This window comes from Bufo bufo, chromosome 1 (genome assembly GCF_905171765.1).
Source record: "Bufo bufo chromosome 1, aBufBuf1.1, whole genome shotgun sequence".
NCBI lineage: Eukaryota > Metazoa > Chordata > Amphibia > Anura > Bufonidae > Bufo > Bufo bufo.
In genome coordinates this window covers 549,010,927-549,035,334 of record NC_053389.1, presented here as the reverse complement: position 1 = coordinate 549,035,334, position 24,408 = coordinate 549,010,927, and the positions used below count along the sequence as shown (strand labels likewise).

At 46.8% G+C, this 24,408-nt stretch overlaps 1 protein-coding gene across 1 annotated transcript in view; it reads left to right on the top strand.

The window, feature by feature from the left end:
• Positions 1-24,408, top strand: part of DLD (dihydrolipoamide dehydrogenase) — a 211,937-nt gene that overhangs the window by 157,256 nt on the left and 30,273 nt on the right. The gene's annotated exons all lie outside the window — the stretch shown is intronic.

Genomic DNA, 24,408 nt, shown 5'->3' with positions numbered 1-24,408 from the left:
GGTTGAGCAATTACTCTGTCCTCTGGTAGCTCTGCCATCTTTTGACTTTGTAACCTTCCTCGCGGCTTGCGACAGATGACGCATTTGTGTATAACAGCTGATACCAAGCGTTTGCCACCAAGAATCCAGAAACCTGCGGATCTAATTGCACCCTCTGTGATGTGTCGCCCTTGGTGAACTACTTGTTCATGATAGTACCTAAGAAGCAGTGTCGCAATGTGGTGATCATAAGGTATAATGACAGGCTGTTTCTCTTCCTCTGAAAGTCCTGCAAGAGACAAACGTCCACCTACTCTCAACAACCCATTTTTGTCTAAAAAGGGGCTAAGCTTCCTAAGACGGCTTTGTTTTGGGAATGTCTTTTGTTTTTTGATGCAGTCAATTTCCTTCTGGAAATGTTTGTTTTGAACAGAAGAGATTATAACCGACTTTGCCTGAGCAAGTTCTTCTAGATTGACCTGTTCATGGAAACTTCCCCACCTTCTGACCTGATTGCTGCTGGTTTCCCTCTGGAAGGTTTTAGCGACATGGATGAGTCTGGCTAGGGTCTTAACTAATATCTTCCAGCAAGACAATCTATCAAAGCAATGTGAGTGAAGTGTGGCTTCAGAAGCTCTGGTGCTGAAGCTTGTAATTTCAGGGTCAGCTTCGGGCTCTATGAGAGGAAAAACATTAGCAGTGTCTATATCCTCACAGTGTGGTTGGTACAGAAAGGATGGGCCTGAGAACCATATAGAGTTCTGAAGGCATGCTGCTTGAGTAGGCCTAGTGGCATAATCTGCAGGGTTTTGCTCTGTAGATACATAGAACCACTGATCTGGGTGTGTAGACTGCCTGATTCTATTCACTCTGTTGGAGACATACAGATAGAACCTCCTAGTGGTGTTGCAAATGTACCCTAGGACAGTCTCGCTATCAGTGAAGAATTTCACAGCATCAAAATCAGTGTCTAGTTCATCTGTGATTAGCTCAGACATTTCGACTGCAAGTACGGCAGCACACAACTCTAAACGAGGAATAGTGTGGTTTTGGGCTTAATTTGGACTTTCCCATGACAAATCCAACATGACACACATTTACTGCACCTATAGCTGTGGTGGATGCGTCTGAGAAGATGCATAGTTCTTTCCTGCAAGCTGATGATAGAGATACGGGCACATAGCATCTGTCTATCTTTAGGTGCTCTAACGCTTGCAAGGATTCTGTCCATTGGACCCACTCACTTAGTCTCTCTCGTGGAAGCAATGCATCCCATTCACTTTTCCCAGATGACAGTTCCCGAACTAAGACCTTAACTCTTATAGTCACAGGTGATACAAACCCTAGGGGATCATAGAGGCTATTTACGGTGGATAGAATACCCCTACGTGTAAAAGGCTTTTCCTCTGAGGAAACTCTGAAAGCAAAACTATTATTTTCTAGATCCCAACTTAGGCCTAGGCTTTTCTACAAGGGAAGGGCATCTGTACCTAGGCAAAGATCTTTAAGGTCCTTAGCTCTGTCTGCTACAGGGAAGGCTTCCATTACTTTTTGGCTGTTGGAAGCGATTTTATGAAGACGCAGATTGGATTCTGCCAGCATTTGTTTTGCTTTACTAAGGATGGATATTGCATCTTCAGGTGTGCTAGCAGAAGCGAGTCCATCATCTACATAGAAATGTCTCAATACAAAGTGTTTGGCTTCTTGTCCATAGCACTCTGCATTTTTCTGGGCCGCATTTTGCATGCAGTATATAGCGACGGCAGGAGAGGGGCTATTGCCAAATACGTGCACTTTCATTCTGTACTCGACAATTTCTTTGTCTATGTCATTGTCTTTGTACCAGAGAAAACGTAGAAAGTCTCTGTGGTCTTCTCTGACAAGAAAGCAATAAAACATTTGTTGCACATCTGCTGTGAAAGCAACGGGCTCTTTTCTGAAGCGCATGAGGACACCTAGCAAAGTATTGTTTAGGTCAGGGCCACTCAACAGTACGTCATTTAAAGAGACTCCTTTATACTCTGCGCTGGAATCAAAAACTTTTCTGATTTGGTTAGGTTTGTGCGGATGGTAAACACCAAACATTGGTAGATACCAGTGTTCCCTGTCTGTCTCAAGTGGTCCTGCAACTTCAGCGTGATCATTGTCTAGCATCCCCTTAATGAATTCAGTGAAATCTCTTTTCACTTCTGGCTTTCTCTGCAGTGTTTTGCTGAGTGAATGCAAACGCTTCATGGCTTGCTCCCTGTTACTAGGCAGAACACGTCTGGGTGTGCGAAAGGGGAGAGGGGCCACCCAACTGTGATTGTCATCTTGGTAAGCCTCTTTATCCATAATCTGCAAGAAGATCTGATCCTCTATAGAGAGGGCCTGTTTATCATCATCTTTAGTTTTCTGAAATACTGTTATCCCTAGATTGTCCGTCTCAATGTTGTAATTGACTTCTTCTTTACCATATAGTGTAGAAGAGTCACAGTGTTGTGTTGACCTGCCAAAGCTTTCCTTGACAATGAAGTTGTTGTGACAGGGACAGAGAAGGGATGTGCGTCCATTTGTTAACACAGACGTCTTCAAAGTGCTAATGTTGTCAGGCTGGTGCACTGTCCCCAGGCAAACTTCTCCTACAATGACCCACCCCAGATCCAGTCTCTGTGCATAGGGGGCATTATAAGGTCCATTGATTTGCTGGCGTACCTTGTGTACCTGAAGGATGTCTCTTCCAAGAAGTAGAAGGATAGAAACATCTGGCTCAACAACGGGGATAAGGTGAGCAATTGAGCGGAGGTGAGGATGGTGATGAGCTACTTCTGGAGATGGAATCTCAGTTTTGTCGTCAGGTATCATGCCACACTCTATTAGGGTAGGAAGTGGGAACCGCACTTTCTTATTGAAGGATTCAATGGTAAAGTCAGTAGCTCTTCTCCCTGTGGTTTCAATTGTCCCTGCACATGTCCTTAGAGTGTATGGAACTGCACTTGCCTTAAGGTTAAAGATATCAAAGAAATCTGACTTTGCAAGGGATCTGTTGCTCTGTTCATCTAGCACTGCATACATTTTCACTGCCCTTTCTCTCTTGCCAGTGGGATACACAGTCACTAGACAGATTTTAGAGCATGATCGTGCACTCTTGCCTTGTCCACATACTTCGGTGCAATTAGACATTACAGAGGAGAGTGGGGTCTCTTGTTGCTCCCTGCCCTGATCTTTCCTGGGTTCTACAGTCTCTAGTGGGGCAGGAGCAGGGCCAGGGTGCAAAGCTGCAATGTGTCTCTCACTGCCACATTCTGTACATTCTACTGGTATTTTGCAGTCTTTGGCAATGTGATAAGTAGATCCGCAGCACTTGAAACAGATGCCGTTTTGTTTAAGGAAGGACATCCGCTCTGCAATGGGTTTGCTTCTAAAGCCTTTGCATTTCTTTAGTGGATGTGGTTTTTTGTGTATTGGACAATGCCTATCAGGGTTTTCTATGGTGTGTACCTTGTGGGTGCTTTGGCAGTCTGTGACTTCTGAAGGTACAGCTGTTTTGTGTGTGGATACATAGGTCCTACCGTGAGGTCTGTGAGGTCTCTCAGGTCTGTGTGATTGATTGCCGCTGGTGGTGAAGGCGAAACTGGGATCACTTCGGATTTTCGCTTGCTGTCGGACAAACCTAGAAAACACAGAGAAAGGGGGAAAAGCGACTCCATAATCTTCTTTGAATTTACCTCCTACAGACATCCACTTGTCTTGCAGATTTGAGGGTAGTTTCTCTACTATGGGATTAGTGCCTCTAGCTGTATCTAGATACGAAAGTCCTTGCAAGTAGCCATCCTCTGGCATATTCTATCTCTAGTAGAAGATCACTTAGTTCTTGTAGCCGCACGTTGTCTCTGTAGCCCACCTTGGGAAAGACTTCAAGTTTTTTCAACAGTGCTCCTTCTATTACCTCTGGGGATCCATACGTTTCTTCTAGTCTTCTCCAGGTCATGTTGAGTCCTGCTGCAGGGTTGAACAGGTTTGCTCTTCTCATCCTCTTAGCATGCTCTGCTGACTCAGTACCAAGCCATTTTATCATTAAATTAAGCATTTCTGCTGGTGATAAGTTCAGACCTTCAGTGGCATTCAGAAAGGAAGATTTCCATGCCCAATAGTTTTCAGGACAGTCATCAAATTGGAGAAAGCCTGAGCTAACCATTTCTTTGCGGATGAGATATTTGGTGACATCCACTGCACATTGTTGTTCGCGTATATAATCTTTAGGTTGAGGTGATGGGAACACTTGTTTTTTGTTCTTAGGGGTTTCTGGTGCTTCCTTCTTGGTTTGCTGGCAGCCGCTGATCTCATGAGGTTGATTGGGCCTGCTCAGGGGTATGTTGATCTCAGCCTGAATTCCTTTGCTTCAGGTTTAAGAGACTGTTCCTTTGTATGTGCATCAGTAAGGTTCTGGACGTACTCACTTGTACGATCTGCAGAGAATAGAGGTTTTTCTGGAACCTCTGAGTCTTTATATGATTTTTCACTTCCTGACCGACTTGTTCCCATGTAGGCAGCGGCCTCTGCTTCAGCAACTGCAACTGCAGTCTGTCGCTGCAGGATGAGCAATTTTGATTCTAAAACCGCTTCTTCTTGTGCTATGGCAGCTTCCCTAGCTGCTGTCTCTTGTGCTATGGCAGCTTTCTTTGCTGCTAACTCCTGCATCATCATGGCTTCTTTTTCTGCGTACTGTAGCTGGACGCGGGCAGCTTCTGCCTTGGCACGAGCTCTAACTGCTGAGGAACTTGCTGAGGACATCTTGCTAGCCCGTGAAGTTCTGGACACATGCGACTTTACATCGTCTTGCTGGGAATGTTCTCCCTGCCTTGCTGTGTTGGCGGTAGCGTGGCCAGGGCCGGCCTTAGGTGTCCAGGCGCCCTGTGCGAGCTAACCTTGTGGCGCTAAAAAAAAAAAAAAAAAAAAAAACAGTGCTTGTTGCTGGCATCATGGCATAGGCTGGCTGACTATCCAACCAAGTAGTTACCAGCCCACACACCCCAAAGGCCGGTGTAATGTCATACTTCCCTACTTCGTGAGATTTCCCTACCCTCGTCACTTCCGGTCGCACCGGACATGACGTGAGGAGGTGTGCAGCGCCGCGCAGGCGCACAACGTCAGGTTAGGGAAGTTTCACAGCAGAGTGCGCATGCGCCAGGAGTCTCGTCGGCGGTTAGGGTAGGGAAAAACTATGGGCCAGTGCGCAGGCGCAGTGATCGGATGGATGTTCTCAGCTGAACACTGGCCGACACTGCGCATGCACCGGGAGCCTCACCAGCGGTTAGGGAAGAGAAAAATTACGTACGGGCCAGTGCTTTTTCCCTACCCTAACCGCTGGTGAGGCTCCCAGCGCATGCGCAGTGTCGGCCGGTGTCCTGCTGAGAACATCCATCCGATCACCACACCTGTGCACTGGCCCATAATTTTTCCCTACCCTAACCGCCGGCGAGGCTCCCAGCGCATGCGCACTCTGCTGTGAAATTTCCCTAACCCATCGTTGTGCGCAGTGCGCCCCCCCCAATATAATAAACATTGGTGGCACAGTGCGCCCCCCCCCCAACACCCCAGTATAATAAACATTGGTGGCGCAGTGCGCCCCCCCAACACCCCAGTATAATAAACATTGGTGGCGCAGTGCGCCCCCCCAACACCCCAGTATAATAAACATTGGTGGCGCAGTGCGCCCCCCCAACACCCCAGTATAATAAACATTGGTGGCGCAGTGCGCCCCCCCCAACACCCCAGTATAATAAACATTTGCGCAGTGCGCCCCCCCTATATAATAAACATTGGTGGCACAGTGCGCCCCCCCCCCCACACCCCAGTATAATAAACATTGGTGGCGCAGTGCGCCCCCCAACACCCTAGTATAATAAACATTGGTGGCGCAGTGCGCCCCCCAACACCCCAGTATAATAAACATTGGCGCAGTGCGCCCCCCTCAATATAATAAACATTGGTGGCGCAGTGCGCCCCCCCCAACACCCCAGTATAATAAACATTGGTGGCGCAGTGCGCCCCCCAACACCCCAGTATAATAAACATTGGTGGCGCAGTGCGCCCCCCAACACCCCAGTATAATAAACATTGGTGGCGCAGTGCGCCCCTCCAACACCCCAGTATAATAAACATTGGCGCAGTGCGCCCCCCTCAATATAATAAACATTGGTGGCGCAGTGCGCCCCCCCCCAACACCCCAGTATAATAAACATTGGTGGCGCAGTGCGCCCCCCCAACACCCCAGTATAATAAACATTGGTGGCGCAGTGCGCCCCCCCTCAATATAATAAACATTGGTGGCGCAGTGCGCCCCCCCTCAATATAATAAACATTGGTGGCGCAGTGCGCCCCCCCCTCAATATAATAAACATTGGTGGCGCAGTGGGCAGTGCCAATGAGGGTTAAAAAATAAAAAAATAATTAACTCACCTCCTCCAATTGTTCGTCTTCTGTTCTTTCTTTATGACCTGTCAAAGGACCTGTGGTGACATCACTGTGCTCATCACATGATCCATCACCATGGTAATGGGTCATGTGATGAGCTCAGTGACGTCACCACAGGTCCTGAAGAAAGACCGGCAGCTACGCGATCAACTGAAGGAGGTGAGTTAATTTTTTTAAATTATTTTTTAACCCTCATTGGCACTTCCCACTGAGCCACCGCACCAATGTTTCTTATACTGGGGGGGGGGGGGCACTGTGCCACCAACGTTTGTTATACTGGGGGGGGGCGCACTGAGCCACCAATTATGTTTCTTATACTGGGGTGTTTGGGGGGGGGGGGGGGGCGCACTGTGCCACCAACGTTTCTTATACAAATACAGGAGGCGGGTGCCGGAATCAAATAGCCGGCACCCGACCTCTGTGACAGGGAGCTGCGATCAGCGGCAGTTAACCCCTCAGGTACCACACCTGAAGAGTTAACTCAACTGCAGCTGATCGCAGCTCCCTGTCACAGAGGTCGGGTGCCGGCTATTTGATTCCAGCACCCGCCTCCTGTATTTGTATTTCAGGTCAGTTTTCTTCATTGGTGGCGCAGTGGCCACAGCCCCTCCCCTCCTCCTCCTGCCTCTTCTTATTGGCAGCGGCGGGGGCAGCAGGCAGGTCAGACACAGGGGAGGGGGAGATGGAGGGGGCGCCCCGAAGGAGAACACAAGTACAGCCTCGCCTGCCGCAGATTACATTGCGAGCTGTCGGCCGCCCAGCGCCCCTGTTACTATGGCGCCCTGTGCGGCCGCACAGCCCGCACACCCCAAAGGCCGGCCCTGAGCGTGGCATCAGCCTGGTACTTTGTTCCTGATCTTAGACTCATGCTCATGGCGTCTCAGTTTATTCCAGACCGCCACGTGGGTTGTCTTTTTACTGTTCTGCTTCGCGTTATTGAACTGTTGTATAACACTAGTCAGACAGCTTAACAATAATTCAGAAGTCAAGAAACGTGAGACATCAGATCTGTATGTATTCTCTTTTCTGAATAACTTTGTAAAACTACAATATAAACATAAACAAAACATATGTGTCAATACATTAAACATAATACAGCAGCCTCACTCCATCAGTGAGAGTACTCACAGACAATTCCATCATTAGTCCAGGAATAGATCAAGAGCTCCTCTGCATGCAGCCTGCAAGATCCAGGAGCAGTGCTGAAATGGAGGAAATACAGTTCCAGGTTAAAGGTTACTGCCTCTGACAATACACTTCCTGTAAAGTTCTGGCGAAGTAGAAACTAACTTTGACCACTAGATGGCAGCAACGTCAAACATAACATTTCAGTATAACCTTTACAGCACATTACACACATTTATTATGCACAAAATGGGCAGAACACCGTACATACATAAATACTATTCAATATTTTTATCAGAAATATATTTCCACATCTTTACTTTATTTTGGCTGCACTTGCAAAAAACTTTTATAATTTTTTTTTTAATTTAGGAGACTTACCATTTCAACATTAATTAAAAAAAATTGAAATACATATTTTTTCCTGCAACAAGCCAAGTTTGCAGAGGCTTATAAGTGTCAGACTAATATAACACCCCCAAAAGTGACCCCATTTTGAATACTAAACCCCTTAACGTATTCATCTAAGGGTGTGATGAGTTATTTGACCACCTAGTCTTTTAAATAAATTATCTCTAAGAAGGTGATAAAAAATAAAATTTTCCTTTTTTTACGCAAGTGTCAATTTAAAGACAGTTTTTTTTCTACAAGGCACATGAAAATGAAGAAGTACACCTCAAAATGTATCACCCCATTTCTCCTGTCCTCAGAAATATCCCCATTGTGGCCTTAATCTTGTGTCTTGACAAACGGCAGGGCCCTAACATAAAGGAGCACCCAGTGGCTTTCAGAACACAAAATTTACTTGAAAATGGTTTAGTCCCCATTGCACACTTATAATGGCATTGAGCTACCAAAACAATAGAAAACCCCCATAAATGACCCCATTTTTAAAACTAGACCCCCTATGGTATTTATCTAGGTAGGGTGTAGTGAGTTTTTAGACCCCCTAGTTTTTTGAAGAAATTAGAGCTAAGCAATATTTTTCATTTTTTAGACAAAAGTGTTAATTTAAAGATTATTTCTCCTGTCTTCAGAAATATCTCCATTTTGGCCCTAATCTTATGTCTTGACACACTGCAGGGCCCAAACATAAAGGAGCACCTGGGGCCTTTCAGATAATAAACAGAAAATGGTTCCGGCCCCATTGCACACATGTAATGGCGTTGAGCTCCAAAATGATAGAAAACCCTTATAAATGACCCCATTTTAAAAACTAGATCCCTTAGGCCCCTTTCACACGGGCGAGTATTCCGCGCGAATGCGATGCGTGAGTTGAACGCATTGCACCTGCACTGGATACCGACCCATTCATTTCTATGGGGCTGTTCACATGAGCGGTGATTTTCACGCATCACTTGTGCGTTGCGTGAAAATCGCAGCATGCTCTATATTCTGCGTTTTTCACGCAACGCAGGCCCCATAGAAGTGAATGGGGTTGCGTGAAAATCGCAAGCATCCGCAAGCAAGTGCGGATGCGGTGCGATTTTCACGCACGGTTGCTAGGAGACGATCGGGATGGAGACCCGATCATTATTATTTTCCCTTATAACATGATTATAAGGAAAAATAATAGCATTCTGGATACAGAATGCATAGTAAAATAGCGCTGGAGGGGTTAAAAAAAAATAAAAAAATAATTTAACTCACCTTAGTCAACTTGATCGTGCAGACCGGCATCTCCTTCTGTCTCCTTTGCTGAACAGGACCTATGGTGAGCATTCATTACAGGTAAAGGACCTGTGGTGACGTCACTCCGGTCATTACATGATCCATCACATGATCTTTTACCATGGTGATGGATCATGTGATGACTGGAGTGACGTCACCACAGGTCCTTTACCTGTAATGAATGCTCACCACAGGTCCTGTTCAGCAAAGGAGACAGAAGGAGATGCCGGGATCGCGATCAAGTGGATTAAGGTGAGTTAAATTATTATTATTATTTTTTTAACCCCTCCAGCGCTATTTTACTATGCATTCTGTATTCAGAATGCTATTATTTTCCCTTATAACCATGTTATAAGGGAAAATAATACAATCTACAGAACACCGATCCGAAGCCCGAACTTCTGTGAAGAAGTTCGGGTACCAAACATGCGCGATTTTTCTCACGCGAGTGCAAAACGCATTGCAATATTTTGCACTCACGCTGAAAAATCGCGGGTGTTCCCGTAACGCACCTGCACATTTTCCCTCAACGCCCGTCTGAAAGAGGCCTTAAAGGGAATCTGTCACCTGCTTTTACCATTTTAAGCTGTCACCATCGCTATGTTCACTAAAGTACCTTATTTCCAGCCGTCTTCTTTTTACTTTATTTTGTTTTGTCCTTTTGATATAAAAGCCCTTTTTATGATATGCTAATGAGGCTCCAAGGTGCCCAGAGGGGCGTTTTTTCCCTCTCCGGTGGCCAGTGACGCCCCCCTGCAGTGCCCAAGAACGCCTCCTGATCCTCAAATAACCTCCCACAGCCCTGGCAAACGGTTCCGCCCCCTCCCCACGTCATCGTCTACCTTCTAGAAATGCCCCGTCCTTCTTCCTGTCGGCGGCCAGAAAACTCGCGCAGGCGCAGGACCGCCTGCGGCCTGCGCCTGTGCAATCATCAAGCTCCTGAGGGCAACAGCCTCAAAAGTCTCACTGGGCATGCGCCGAGCCCAGTGATGTAACCTGAGCGCTGTTGCCCTGAGGAGGTTGATGATCACGCAGGCGCAGGCCGCAGGCGGTACTGCGCCTGCGCAAGTTTTCTGGCAACTTTTCTTCCGACAGGAAGAAGGACGGGGCATTTCTAGAAGGTAGACGATGACGTGGGGAGGGGGCGGGACCGTTTTGCCGGGGCTGTGGGAGGTTATTTGAGGATCAGGAGGCGTTCTTGGGCACTGCAGGGGGGCCTCACTGGGCACCGGAGAGGGGAAAAAACGCCCCTCTGGGCACCTTGGAGCCTCATTAGCATATCATAAAAAGGGCTTTTATATCAAAAGGACAAAACGAAATAAAGTAAAAAGAAGACTGCTGGAAATAAGGTACCGTATTTTTCGCTTTATAAGACGCACCTGATGATAAGACGCACCCAGTTTTCAGAGGAGGAAAATGGAGAAAAAAATAATTTGAACTAAAAGGTGGACTAAAACATTTTAATAAAATAACATATAATGTGCAAACATTACCAACAGTCACCAGCAGCATTATGAAACATTAACAATAACAGAAGAGAAAGATTTTCAGTACGACATGACCTCTAGTCATCTGAAAACCCCAAAAACTCTTCACTGCTGTCCGAACTCAGTGGCTCAATGTCAGTGGTATCACTGTCACTGGTGTCTTCATATAGGACACCATCCTCCGAACCGTCCAGGGCATTACTGATGCCGCATTTTTTTAAGGATTTGACAACCATTTCTTCCTTTACTGATTGCCATGATGACTTCACCCACTCGCAGACTTGGGTGATAGTGGGCCTCTTCCAGGGCCAGCGCCACCAGTAAGGCGACTTAGGCAGTCGCCTAGGGCGCCATGCAGCAGGGGGCGCCCGTTGCGGTTAAAAAAAAAAAAAGAAAGTTGCTTATATAAGTTCGGGCGGCCGGCGGCGCCCCTCATGCTGCGCCGCCTGGGCGGCTGAGGCTGAGCGCTTGCCGCTCTAAAGAATCCTGCCTGCGCCTGCTGTGTGCTGTTGTTAATGTAGCGTGGCCGAGCTCTGTTCGGTCCGCGGTACAGGAGCTTTTGTTTTCTGTACCCGGCTGGACTGACAGGAAGTCTCCTCACTAGGGGACAACAGTTCTATCCACACAATGGCTTTGTCCTGCGACTGTTAAATTTTGTCCTCACAAGGAACTATTTCCTATTTGACGGGGTCCTCTACCACCAGCTCAGGGGCACCGCGATGGGGAGTTCATGTGCCCCGTCGTATGCTAATTTGTTCCTGGGCTGGTGGGAGAGGACATTGGTCTTCGGTGACACTCCCAACATATACACCCCATGCATCGTTACTTGGGCAAGATTTATCGACGATGTCTTTGTTGTCTGGAAAGGGGGAGAGCAAGATTTCTGTGATTTCGTCAAAAATCTAAACGTGAATGACATCAACATGAAATTTACTTCAGTTATTGAAAAAGACACCTTGCCCTTTCTTGACATATTGATCTCAAGAGACAAGGAAGACGCGTTACAAACAAGCACTTTCAGGAAACCCACCTCCACTAACTCACTCCTACATTGGAGTAGCCATCATCTCTTTCCCCTGAAGAAGGGAATACCGGTGGGACAGTACCTGCGCATCAGGAGGAACTGTTCCACCTGGGAAGCCTTTAAAGAACAGGCAAATGACCTGAGAATTCGTTTTCGGGAGAGGGGTTACCCTGATAAAGTGCTTAAATTGGCCTTCAAGAGAGCATGTGAAAGTAAGCGAGAGGATCTCCTCTACCCGAAACCGGAAAAAACTGGGGACGGGTATATACGCCTTATAGGCACGTTTGATGATGCCTCAAATAAGGTCAAACAGATACTGAGGAACCACTGGGAGGTCCTCTTAATCGATCCGGATATCAAAAAGGTGCTTCCTGAGAGGGTACAGGTCACATATCGTAGAGGCCTTAGCCTCAAGGACCGCCTAGTGCACAGCCACTACAGTGAGGCACGTGATCTTAAAGGGACATGGCTTCAGCGCCCGATCGGTTGCTTTCACTGTAGTGGCTGTGTGGCATGTCGATATATTACACAGGGACGGTCATTCCGTTCTAACGTCACTGGCAAAACCTACCAAATTAAACATTTCATTAATTGCCGCACTCAAGGAGTGATCTATAGAGCGAACTGTAGATGCGGCCTTGAATACATAGGGAAAACCACCCGCGAATTGCGACGACGGGTGGGTGAACACCTTTGTGACGTGAGGAATGACAGAGACACGTCCCTGGCAAAGCATGTCAACATGATGCACGGAGGTGATGTGTCATTTTTGAAATTCATGGGAATTGAGACCATTGCAAGACAACCTAGGGGGGGAGACTGGGATCGGAGGATTCTGCAGAGAGAGACATGGTGGATCTTCCATCTTAAAACAGTGGTGCCTACGGGTCTGAACGAACAACTGTCGTTCAGTTGCTATATAGATCCGTAGTGTCTCTCTCTGACAATTGGGACATACTATCCGATCACATCTTCTACCCTCTGTGCCCACACAATACTAATAACATATATGCATTGTAGGATAAAATAAGCTTCCTTTATTTCGAACTTGGTTTGGTTTGGTCACCTACAGAGGATGAGCCCCTTCTTTTAAAAGGGTGCGACAGCCACTGCTGATAACGTTAGTAATTTTGAGGAACTACCTTAGAAACTTCATTATTCCACTATGTGAACTATAAACTAGACATACAGGTGGAAATTATTTTGTATTTAGGTGGTAGCAAAAGTTTGGGCAAACTAGCCCTTTGACCCGATTTTTGCACCATAACATACCCGCCTCACACATGCGTAAGATAGAGTGCTCGTCGTAGGATCAGCTACTAGTCAGACGGCCGGTTGCTGGGTTACCTGTATTGTTTGGATCTCGGCTTCATTAAGGAAGCCGGTTACCCGGATGGTTGCCTGGCGACAGTACATGCCTCTATACACCGCATCATAGGAAGAGGTGCGGTCATGTGAGTTGAAGCCGAACAGCTGAGGCATCACATGACGACGGCACTGCATGACGTCGAGGGGGCGTAGAGCAGGGGCGGAGCTACCTGGCCTTTTTAAACAACCCGCGAACGCGGCTTCATTGCCACTGCTACACGCGGGACGCCAAGGAGCACCTTCCACCTAGCGATATCTGGGAACAGTTGTCATTTAGAACTGGACAGATAAGTGTACCACGCTGACATACTTGCTTCCCACAGTGATTTAGTATTGTTTTGCATTTAGCACTGCACAGATCGTCAACCTATGCTGGGGGCTACAACTAGCATGGATCTGTTACACTGCAAACGAAATTGACACTTTGACCCATTGTGTTGTATATGTAACCCTAGACGTGGTGTTTTCACTATACTTGGATTCAAGTCACAGCAGTTTATGTATCCCTATAACGACTGTGACTAAGTGACACAGGATCGTTCTTGACTCACTTTCCGGATTGTGATATATAACCGGATGGCGGTTGATATATAGTCAGGGTCTACACAGGACTCGAGACTATGCACTAAGATACCATCCTGTGTCACGTGTTTTGGTTGGAAGAGGTATCCTTACACCAGGGAGCCTCTTATATATAATTTTGTCCCCTGATGAATCAGACATCACTGAGGAAACGCGTCGGGACACTGTATCTTTCTGATTAATACATCTGTATGTGGTTGATTTGGACCAGGATTTGCGACCCCTCACATCGGTATCGCCAATTTACCTGGACTCCAATCACCACGTCCTTTTTGCCAACTTTAGTGCCCACACCCGATAGAGAATTTACTCATCACAGGACCATCTATTCTGTCTATCGGGCCAAGCTGGGCAGTCCACCTTTAGGGAGGGCGAATGCAGGGATTTTTGCATTAGATAGTGGTGTGATCTAGATAGAATAGGGACATCTAGGGTATTGTCCAAGCAGTGTGTCCCTCTGTCTTGGTACTTGCGTACCCTTCACCCTATCTGTTCTGAACGCTATCCCTGTGTATGGTTCCTTCCCGTCTCCGTCCATTTTTTCAGGAGACTAGTGTAACCAGTGGTTACAGATACATTCTTTTCTTTGAGTGTTTAGATTGAAGGGCCTATCTTTTTATGATTGACATTAATTAAATGTTAAGTTTTAAATCAAATGAAATAAGCTACCCATTACCTGTTAATTTGTTCTAGATTAAAAGGGTTTAGCTCGCTAATTAGCTACTGTAGTCTGACCCACCTAAAAACGGTTCTGTAAACTACACTGACAGGAAGTGCTCACTTAGTGTGCACTTGTAGTGTACGGGGACTGTAATACCCGTCACTACCAAAGTGTCACTTGGTGTGCTGTCGTCCCTCCTTAATTATGGGAAGTTGCTATATGTCAGTTTTATAAATGTCATGTAATGTGTGTATTTTCCCTGTTACTGAAACTTGCATGTACAGGCCTGCTAGGGGTGTCATTCCTACTTCTAGTCCATAGAGGGAGCTAGGGAGCCCTAGTTTATATAAGGCCCAGACAGGGAAGTGCAAGGCGGACGGAGTCTAGGTTCTGTAATCTACAGTTGGAGATTAGACAATGTCTGAGACAAGTCCAGGCCGGAAGCCTGCTGTTCAGGAGAAGATTCCCTCCTGAATTCCCATATGCAGAAGCAGGAATATCTTAGACTAAGAGCCTGAGGAACCATTCAGAAGCTGAGAGAGACAGAGGCAAAGATCAGGAAAGCAAGAGGTACTCAGAATAACAGAGGAGGTACTTTATAAAGCTACAGCCAAGGATATAAAGCCAGAACTAGGTTAATGGGCCTTGGAGAAGATTTGCTATATTCCAGGATCAGACAGAAATAGAGTGCAAGCTCCTGTACTGCAAGTTCTGTGTTTAACACTCTGTAATAACCTTGCTAAATCTGAATTGCCTGCATCGACCGTATTACAAAATCGACTGTATGCCAAGGAACTGCGATTCCAATATTGTCTCTGCATGAAAACTACTAAAGTTGGAGTTCTGTTTTATTACCACGTCTTCCTCAATTTATTCCTGCATCCGCAAACGGCGTGCCACCGTTTACTTGGCACTGGCGTCACGAACAATTTCTACCTTCACCTGCCTATGCAGAGAGTCAGCTGTACCAGGTTAGTGTCCATTGCACTACATCACCCAGAAACACCTATTACACACAACTTGAGTACGCTGCACCTCTCTTTTGGCGTCACGAACAGGATACGCACGCTTTCTAGTGCAAGAAGCGTGAACTTTGTGCCTTATACCGTTGCCCTGTGACCAAAGTGACAAATTTTCCTGTTTATTTCAAGTGGACTTTGTGGACTGAAAATTATACCCAAAGTGTACCAAAAACTTCCAAAAAGCGCTGTGCAGCGTTGCGCTACACAGAGGAAGAAAATCGCCGCATTGGAGTGTGGTTTTGTGGACTTTTTACAATCCTGCTTGCTGTCAGTGAACAGACAGCGTTTCTTGCTAAAAATGGCCGCTGAGCTGGCTGAATTTACTGCTGCGTCACCTTCATCCCGAAAAGGCGGGAAAAATTGGCGCCTTTCTGAAGAAAGAGCGGGAAGAAGGTCAAGGGCAGGCGCCACGGCTTATCTGGACATTTGCATGTCTGCCAGAATGGACACCGCCTTCCCTATACTGGAGTGCCTGGGGGGCGGCCTCCCAGAGCAATGGGAGGAGCTAGCTGCTGTAATTGACGCGACCCTATCGCTCTCCTCAGAAGGATCGAGCATGTTGGATAGTGAGCAGAGTGTTGCTGCAGTGTCCACACCTGAAATTGCAAAGATGTCTGATGTTGGTGTAGAGCCAGAGGAGGCTCCACCGGCCTACGCTCCGGGACCGGAGCAACCCGCCTGCCGCCCAAGGGAGAAAGAACCCGAGCCCTACTATGGCTCGTGGAGGGACTTTTTCCAGCCATCTTTCAAATGGTCCTCCCTGATGGCGGAGATCCGAGAGGCCGCTATCAAGCGGAATACAAAGACCAAAATTATCTATGAGGAACTAACCAAGTCCATACATGAGAAGCATACGCACACCCAACCCCGCCTGGAAAGGAGAAAGGGAGTGGTGCTGTCGTTTGACAAATCCCGTGGCTACGGGTTTATTCAGGACTATCTAACTGGCAGAGACCTCTATGTCAATCGAAGGTCTGTCAAAAGAGACTACCTCCCTTCGTACCAGCACAGCCTCCGCGAGGGAGAGGAAGTGGAGTACACCCCTGCCGAGAGCCTGCGAGGCCCTTATGCGACTGCTGTGACCCGTCCCAAGCGAGGACCTGAGGATTGGGAGGCAGAAGAAGGAGAAGACTACTCTGGCTGCGAGCGGGAACCGGAACGCTCTCCAGAGCCGGCCCATCACGCCTTTCAGGAGCGGAGCTCCTTCATTGGGCCGAATGTCTTCTGGCAGCCAACCGTGTTGGAAAAATGGGTGAGCCCCTATCCGTCCCCCGAGCTGCCTCGTCGGGAGAAGACAATATCTGAGCTGGAACAGTTAAAAGGACTTAGTGCTACCTTTCAGAACATCCGGATGGGTCGGAGACCAGACGCATCGCCAGAACCTGCAGAGGCCGAGTCCGCGCCATCGGTGACTGTACCTGCGCCGGCGGCACCAGCAGAGGACAGCGACTCCGACACGGAAAGCATCGGTGAGCAGATCGTCCGGCTGGAGGAGAAGTTGCGGGAGCTGCGCAAGACATACACCGCCAGGATCCAGACGCCGCCGAGGAAGGATGAGGTAAGGGTGCCTGTCACCACCCGCCGACCGCCTTCTGTTGCCACCGCTCCGTCAGTGCCCCAGACCGGACCCGCGATTGCCGTAAACTGCTGCACCCAGAGCACCGGACCGCTTGCAGCGGCGGTGCCAAGCACGTCACACCCTGCAGTGATCATGCCAGGGCCGGCACGGTCCACCAGAGGGTTCACCCCTAGGCCTATGGGGCCAATACCTATTAGGGGCCCCTTTACCCTACAGCTGCCCCCTGATACAGTTATGTGGGCACATCCTCCTGTAGAGGACTACTACAGACGATACCTGCCAGCGGAGCCAAGTGGATATGATCTGCCACTGTGAATCAGCCTGCTAGGCCTTTGATTTATTTCATAAGAAGTTGATGTTAACCCTTCCAGGACAGGAGTCCTACGTTTCCTGGTCCTTTGTTGCGACTGCCAGTTTGTCCACGGCTCAGTGGTAGGTGTTGACCACTGAAATCACAAAGTCAGCAAGGCCAGGCTTGTTTCCAGGACCTCCTGCCTGCTTTTGCTACCCCACGCCAAGTTGTGCCTGTTCCTTTGTTGCACCTTTTACCCTTCACCCCCTTTTCAGGTTGATCAGGGGTTTTACAGCACTTTTCTTGCTGTCATTTTATTGTGCAACCTGATACTAAGGAACCGTGCCCGGAGACAGACTCAAAAGGTACCTGAGCCTCTGAGATTCTTACTCTTTTAAAAGTATTGTGCCCAGAGACGGACTTCACCGCATGAGAGCCTCTGTGATTTAATATGGAAATAACCTGGGTACGGACTCATGTTTGCTATTTGAGCCTCCAAGAACTTTTATACCGTTTTCTACTGTTTTGTCATGGACTATCCTGGTTCTAATGTTACGCTGTGCCAGGTCAGCGCCCCCGTTCCATTCACTATCCTGAGAGAAGAGAACGACGCCCCTTGTCACTACCCTTCATTTTTGCCAATTGGACCTGATGTAAATGTAAATGCAGATGAATTGCATATCTGTATGCCTGCATGTCTCTTTTTCTATTTCAGGTAGAGATTCCAGTTGGGCGACCCATGATGGAGTACGAGGTCGTACTCAGCTTAAAGCAGTGGGGTATGTAGTGTACGGGGACTGTAATACCCGTCACTACCAAAGTGTCACTTGGTGTGCTGTCGTCCCTCCTTAATTATGGGAAGTTGCTATATGTCAGTTTTATAAATGTCATGTAATGTGTGTATTTTCCCTGTTACTGAAACTTGCATGTACAGGCCTGCTAGGGGTGTCATTCCTACTTCTAGTCCATAGAGGGAGCTAGGGAGCCCTAGTTTATATAAGGCCCAGACAGGGAAGTGCAAGGCGGACGGAGTCTAGGTTCTGTAATCTACAGTTGGAGATTAGACAATGTCTGAGACAAGTCCAGGCCGGAAGCCTGCTGTTCAGGAGAAGATTCCCTCCTGAATTCCCATATGCAGAAGCAGGAATATCTTAGACTAAGAGCCTGAGGAACCATTCAGAAGATGAGAGAGACAGAGGCAAAGATCAGGAAAGCAAGAGGTACTCAGAATAACAGAGGAGGTACTTTATAAAGCTACAGCCAAGGATATAAAGCCAGAACTAGGTTAATGGGCCTTGGAGAAGATTTGCTATATTCCAGGATCAGACAGAAATAGAGTGCAAGCTCCTGTACTGCAAGTTCTGTGTTTAACACTCTGTAATAACCTTGCTAAATCTGAATTGCCTGCATCGACCGTATTACAAAATCGACTGTATGCCAAGGAACTGCGATTCCAATATTGTCTCTGCATGAAAACTACTAAAGTTGGAGTTCTGTTTTAATACCACGTCTTCCTCAATTTATTCCTGCATCCGCAAACGGCGTGCCACCGTTTACTTGGCACTGGCGTCACGAACAATTTCTACCTTCACCTGCCTATGCAGAGAGTCAGCTGTACCAGGTTAGTGTCCATTGCACTACATCACCCAGAAACACCTATTACACACAACTTGAGTACGCTGCACTTCCTGTCAGTCCGGCCGGGTACAGGAAACAAATGCTCCTGTACCGCGGATCGAACAGAGCTCGGCCACGCTACACTAGAGGTGGGGGGAAAAGAGAGTGACAAGGGGGGAGGGGGGGGGGTGATGGAAATAATGAGTGACAAGGGGGGAGGGGGGGGGGTGGAAATAATGAGTGACAAGGGGGGAGGGGGGGTGGAAATAATGAGTGACAAGGGAGAGGGGGGGGGGAAATAATGAGAGTGACAAGGGAGGGAGGGGGGGGGGAAAGAGAGTGACAAGGGAGTCCGCAGAGCCAGACTGCAGCCAGAGACCAGATCATCTTATTGTCCTGGTGGTAAGTAGACAATGCAATATGTTTATTATGTAATTGTTTAGTTATTAATACTACATTGGAAACTAATTTACCTCACATTTAGGGTCCATTCACACATCCGTGTGTGTTTTGCGGATCCACAAAACACAGACAGCGGCAATGTGCGTTCCGCACTTTGCGGACCGCACATTGCCGGCACTATTGCGGACAAGAATAGGACATGTTCTATTTTTTTCAGGATCGGAATTGCGGATCCGGGTCCGCAGTTCCGGATCGGGGCCGCTTGTTGTGCGGCCCCATAGAAATGTATGGGTCCACAATTCTGTTCCGCAAAAAGAGACGGCTACAAGAAGCTGGATTAACCCTAGGGGAAACATAGCAGTTCTTTTAATTTAAAAGCTGAGAAAGGGGTGGAACATGATATGGGCATATCATCTGATAAGGGGGGGGGGGGCGTCAATTTTTATCTTGCCTAGGGCGGCAAAAATCCTTGCACCGGCCCTGGCCTCTTCATCCGTCCACTGGGTGTAAGGTCATGATTCCCAGCAGCCATCCACTTATTCCACTCCTCCTGCATGCAAACCTTAAATGGCTCGTTTAATGATACATCAAGAGGCTGCAGCTGGCTGGTAAGCCCCCCAGGAATGACCGCTAGATGAGTGTTCACGTCTTTGAACCTCTTTTTTGTGTTTTTGGTGATATGTGCCCTAAACTGGTCAAGCACAAGTAAGGCCAGTTTCTTCAGAAGCCCTCCAGGTCGTTTGGACCACACTTTGTCGACCCATATTCCCATGCCATTCTCGTCCATCCACCCTTTCTCATGAACATGGACAATCACTCCTCTTGGAATCACCTCTTTTGGCATGTTCTTCCTTTTGAAAATGATCATTGGTGGCAGTTTGGTCCCATCTGCGCAGCAGGACAATACAACCGTGTAATGGGTTTTTTTGTGCCCTGAGGTCTTCACTGTTACGGTTTTTGCGCCTCTCATATCAACAGTCCTGTTCGATAGAACATCGAAGGGTAATGGGACTTCATCCATATTCCCAATCTGGCTTATTTGATAGCTATTTTTCTTTCTTGAATCCAGCACAAATTTGTGAAAAAGAATCTTGGACTCGTATTCTTTTGGCATTTTTTGTGCTATTCTAGTTTTGGTGCGCATAGCAAGGCCACACCTCCTCATAAATCTGTAGCACCATTATGGGGATCCAGTAAACTCATCAATGCCTTTTTCTGCAGCTAGACGCTTGGCTTCATATATGATCATTTTGGTAGATATGCAGAAGCCATTGTTCCTATGACGTGTGATCCACTCTTTCATTTCCACGTCAATCTGTGGCCATTTTGCAGTACGCCCACAAAAAGTGTGTTTGCTTTTATCTGCTTTCTGCAGCTGATCCTCCTGTTTCCTTCACTCCCGTATAATTTTTTCTGTTGGAGGCGGCCCGAAAAAACAATCTCTGCCCTTCCCCTGCTCTGCTAAGGGAGTGAATACAAGAGCTGCCCTGAGTGACATGTCTGCCTGCTGGGAGACTCTGCAGCATGTTGTATGTGTAGGACTACAAGTCCCACCTGTATAATGACACTGCTAAGGGAGTGGATACAAGAGCTGCCCTGAGTGACATGTCTGCCTGCTGGGAGACTCTGCAGCATGTTGTATGTGTAGGACTACAAGTCCTACCTGTATAATGACACTGCTAATACACACAGGATCTTCCCCCTACCTTCTTGTGCATTGCTCTCTAGTCCTTCAGCTCCTGTGCCCAGAATGGTCACTGCTGCAGATACCCAGTCTGTGCAGCTGAAGGGGTTAAGAATCCTAGGAGAGAGATCAGATGGCAGTGAAGGGGGGCGTGGCCAGCACAGTGACGTCTAGTCGTTTACAGGCTTGTAAACGAAGTTTATCAGAGCAGGGAGAGAAGCTGACATCACAGGTCATGTGACCCTTAGTGAAATCTGAGAAACCAGCCACCGGAGATAAAGTGAGTTAATTGTAAAGTTGTTATATTTGCCCAGTTAGGAACATAGAAAGAACAAAAAAAATAACTCGGACAACCCCTTTAAGCTAGGGGAGCTGAGGTGGTTAATGACCAGACCACTTTTTACAATTCTGCACTACACTACTTTCACGGTTTATTGCTCGGTCATACAACTTACCACCCAAATGAATTTTACCTCCTTTTCTTCTCACTAATAGAGCTTTCATTTGGTGGTATTTCATTGCTGCTGACATTTTAACTTTTTTTGATATTAATCAAAATTGACCGAAATTTTTGCAAAAAAATGACATTTTTCAATTTCTGTTTTAAATTTTTTCAAATAAAACTACATTTCTATATAAATTTTTCTCTAAATTTATTGTTCTACATGTCTTTGATAAAAAAAAAATGCAATAAGTGTATATTTATTGGTTTGGGTAAAAGCTATAGCGTTTACAAACTATGGTGCAAAAATGTGAATTTACGCACTTTGACTTTCTGAGCACCTGTCATGTTTCCTGAGGTTCTACAATGCCCAGACAGTAGAAACACCCCACAAATGACCCCATTTCGGAAAGTAGACACCCTAAGGTATTCGCTGATGGGCATAGTGAGTTCATGGAAGTTTTAATTTTTTGTCACAAGTTAGCGGGAAATGATTTTTTATTTTTTTATTTTTTCTTACAAAGTCTCATATTCCACTAACTTGTGACAAAAAATTAAATTTTACATGAACTCACCATACCCCTCATGGAATACCTTGGGGTGTCTTCTTTCTAAAATGGGGTCACTTGTGGGGTATTTATACTGCCCTGGCATTTTAGGGGCCCTAAAGTGTGAGAAGTAGTTTGGAATCCAAATGCGTAAAAATGCCCTGTGAAATCCTAAAAGTACTCATTGGAATTTGAGCCCCTTTGCGCACCTAGGCTGCAAAAAGTGTCACACATGTGGTATCGCCGTACTCAGAAGAAGTAGGGCAATGTGTTTTGGGGTGTATTTTTACATATACCCATGCTGGGTGAGATAAATATCTCTGTAAAACACAACTTTTCCAATTTTTTTATACAAAGTTGTCATTTTACAGAGATATTTCTCACACACAGTATGGGTATATGTAAAAATACACCCCAAAAACACATTTCCCTACTTCTCCTGAGTACGGCGATACCACATGTGTGACACTTTTTTGCAGCCTAGGTGCACAAAGGGGCCCAAATTCCAATGAGTATCTTTAGAATTTCACAGGGCATTTTTTACGCATTTGGATTCCAAACTACTTCTCACGCTTTAGGGCCCCTAAAATGGCAGGGCAGTATAAATACCCCACAAGTGACCCCATTTTGGAAAGAAGACACTCCAAGGTATTCCGTGAGGGGCATGGCGAGTTCCTAGAATATTTTTATTTTTGGCACAAGTTAGCGGAAAATGATTTTTTCTTTTTTTTTCTTACAAAGTCTCATATTCCACTAACTTGTGACAAAAAATAAAATTTTACATGAACTCGCCATGCCCCTCACGAAATACCTTGGGGTGTCTTCTTTCCAAAATGGGGTCACATGTGGGATATTCATACTGCCCTGGCATTTTAGGGGCCCTAAAGCGTGAGAAGAAGTCTGGAATATAAATGTCTAAAAAATTTTACGCATTTGGATTCCGTGAGGGGTATGGTGAGTTCATGTGAGATTTTATTTTTTGTCACAAGTTAGTGGAATATGAGAAAAATCTATTTCCGCTAACTTGTGCCAAAAAAAAAAAATCTATGAACTCGCCATGCCCCTCAAAAGTGATCTTTATAGCGCCGCAGCGATTTTACAGTGTTTTTGCAGTGATCAGAAAAAAAATATTTCTGTCTCTGCGGTGGGGCGGACTGAACGCAAGTGTGCGCACAAGATCAGGCCTGATCGGGCGAACACTGCGTTTTTTGTAGAGCCTATAGAACATGTCCTATTCTTGTCCGCAATTGTCCGTGTTTTGCGGATCCGTGGATCCGCAAAACACATACGGATGTCTGAATGGAGCCTTACAGGGGGGTGATCAATGACAGGGGGGTGATCAGGAAGTCTATATGGGGTGATCAGGGGTTAATAAGGGGTTAATAAGTGACGGGGGGGTGTAGTGTAGTGATTGGTGCTACTTACAGAGCTGCCTGTGTCTCTAATGGTCGATCCAAGCAAAAGGGACCACCAGAGGACCAGGTAGCAGGTATATTAGACGCTGTTAACAAAACAGCGTCTAATATACCTTTTTGGGGTTAAAAAAAATCGCATCTATAGCCTGCCAGCGAATGATCGCTGCTGGCAGGCTGTAGATCATCTTCTTAGCTGCGCGCGCGAGATGACGCGCCGATGCGTCTACGAGGAAAAAACCGACCGCCCGCAAGATGCATCCCTGCGTTAGGCGGTCGGGAGGCGGTTAACATGGCAGTAAGGAATTATAGGGGTTGTGCAGCCGTTATTATTGATTACCAGTCGTCAGGATAGGTCATCAATATCTGTTAGTGGGGGTCTGAAACCCGGCGCCCCCGCCAATTAGTTGTGAGACGAGGCGGTGCTCCATGGAAGCTCCGCTTCTTGGTCATTACACTACGACTCGTCTCCTGTGAAGCGGTGGTGTAGTGTAATTACAAGCACTCGCTCCATTGATTTGAATGCAGTGTTACACTGCACCGAGAAGCAGTGCAGGGTAATGGACAGGAAGCGGCGCTCGCATGGAGCCCAGCCCCCTCTTCAAATAGCTGATCGGCAGGGATGTCGGGTGTCACACCCTCGCCAATCTGATATTCATTACCTATCCTGACGATAGGTCATCAATATTAATGGCTGGACAGCCCCTTTAAATTTGGAAGTGTTAGGGCTCTTCTCCTTTAGGGTACATTCACATGACCATGTTTTGCAGACCGCAAAACACTTATGGATACCGGCCACTTGTGTTCCACATAACCCCTTAAAATACTTCTGTACTTTTAATTCTTCAAATATATGGGTTTAGCATAGTATTTTAGATGTGATGTTTTGCATCATTTTGAATATGTTTAAATATGTGAATCTTTTTTTCTTTTTAGGAACTTGACCGGGAACTTCCTGTTATTGAACCCTATTTTGTACAGCACCCTGAGCTTACTGGCAAAACAGCAAATGGCATAAGGATCACTTGGCTGGGCCATGCGTCTGTCATGGTGGAAA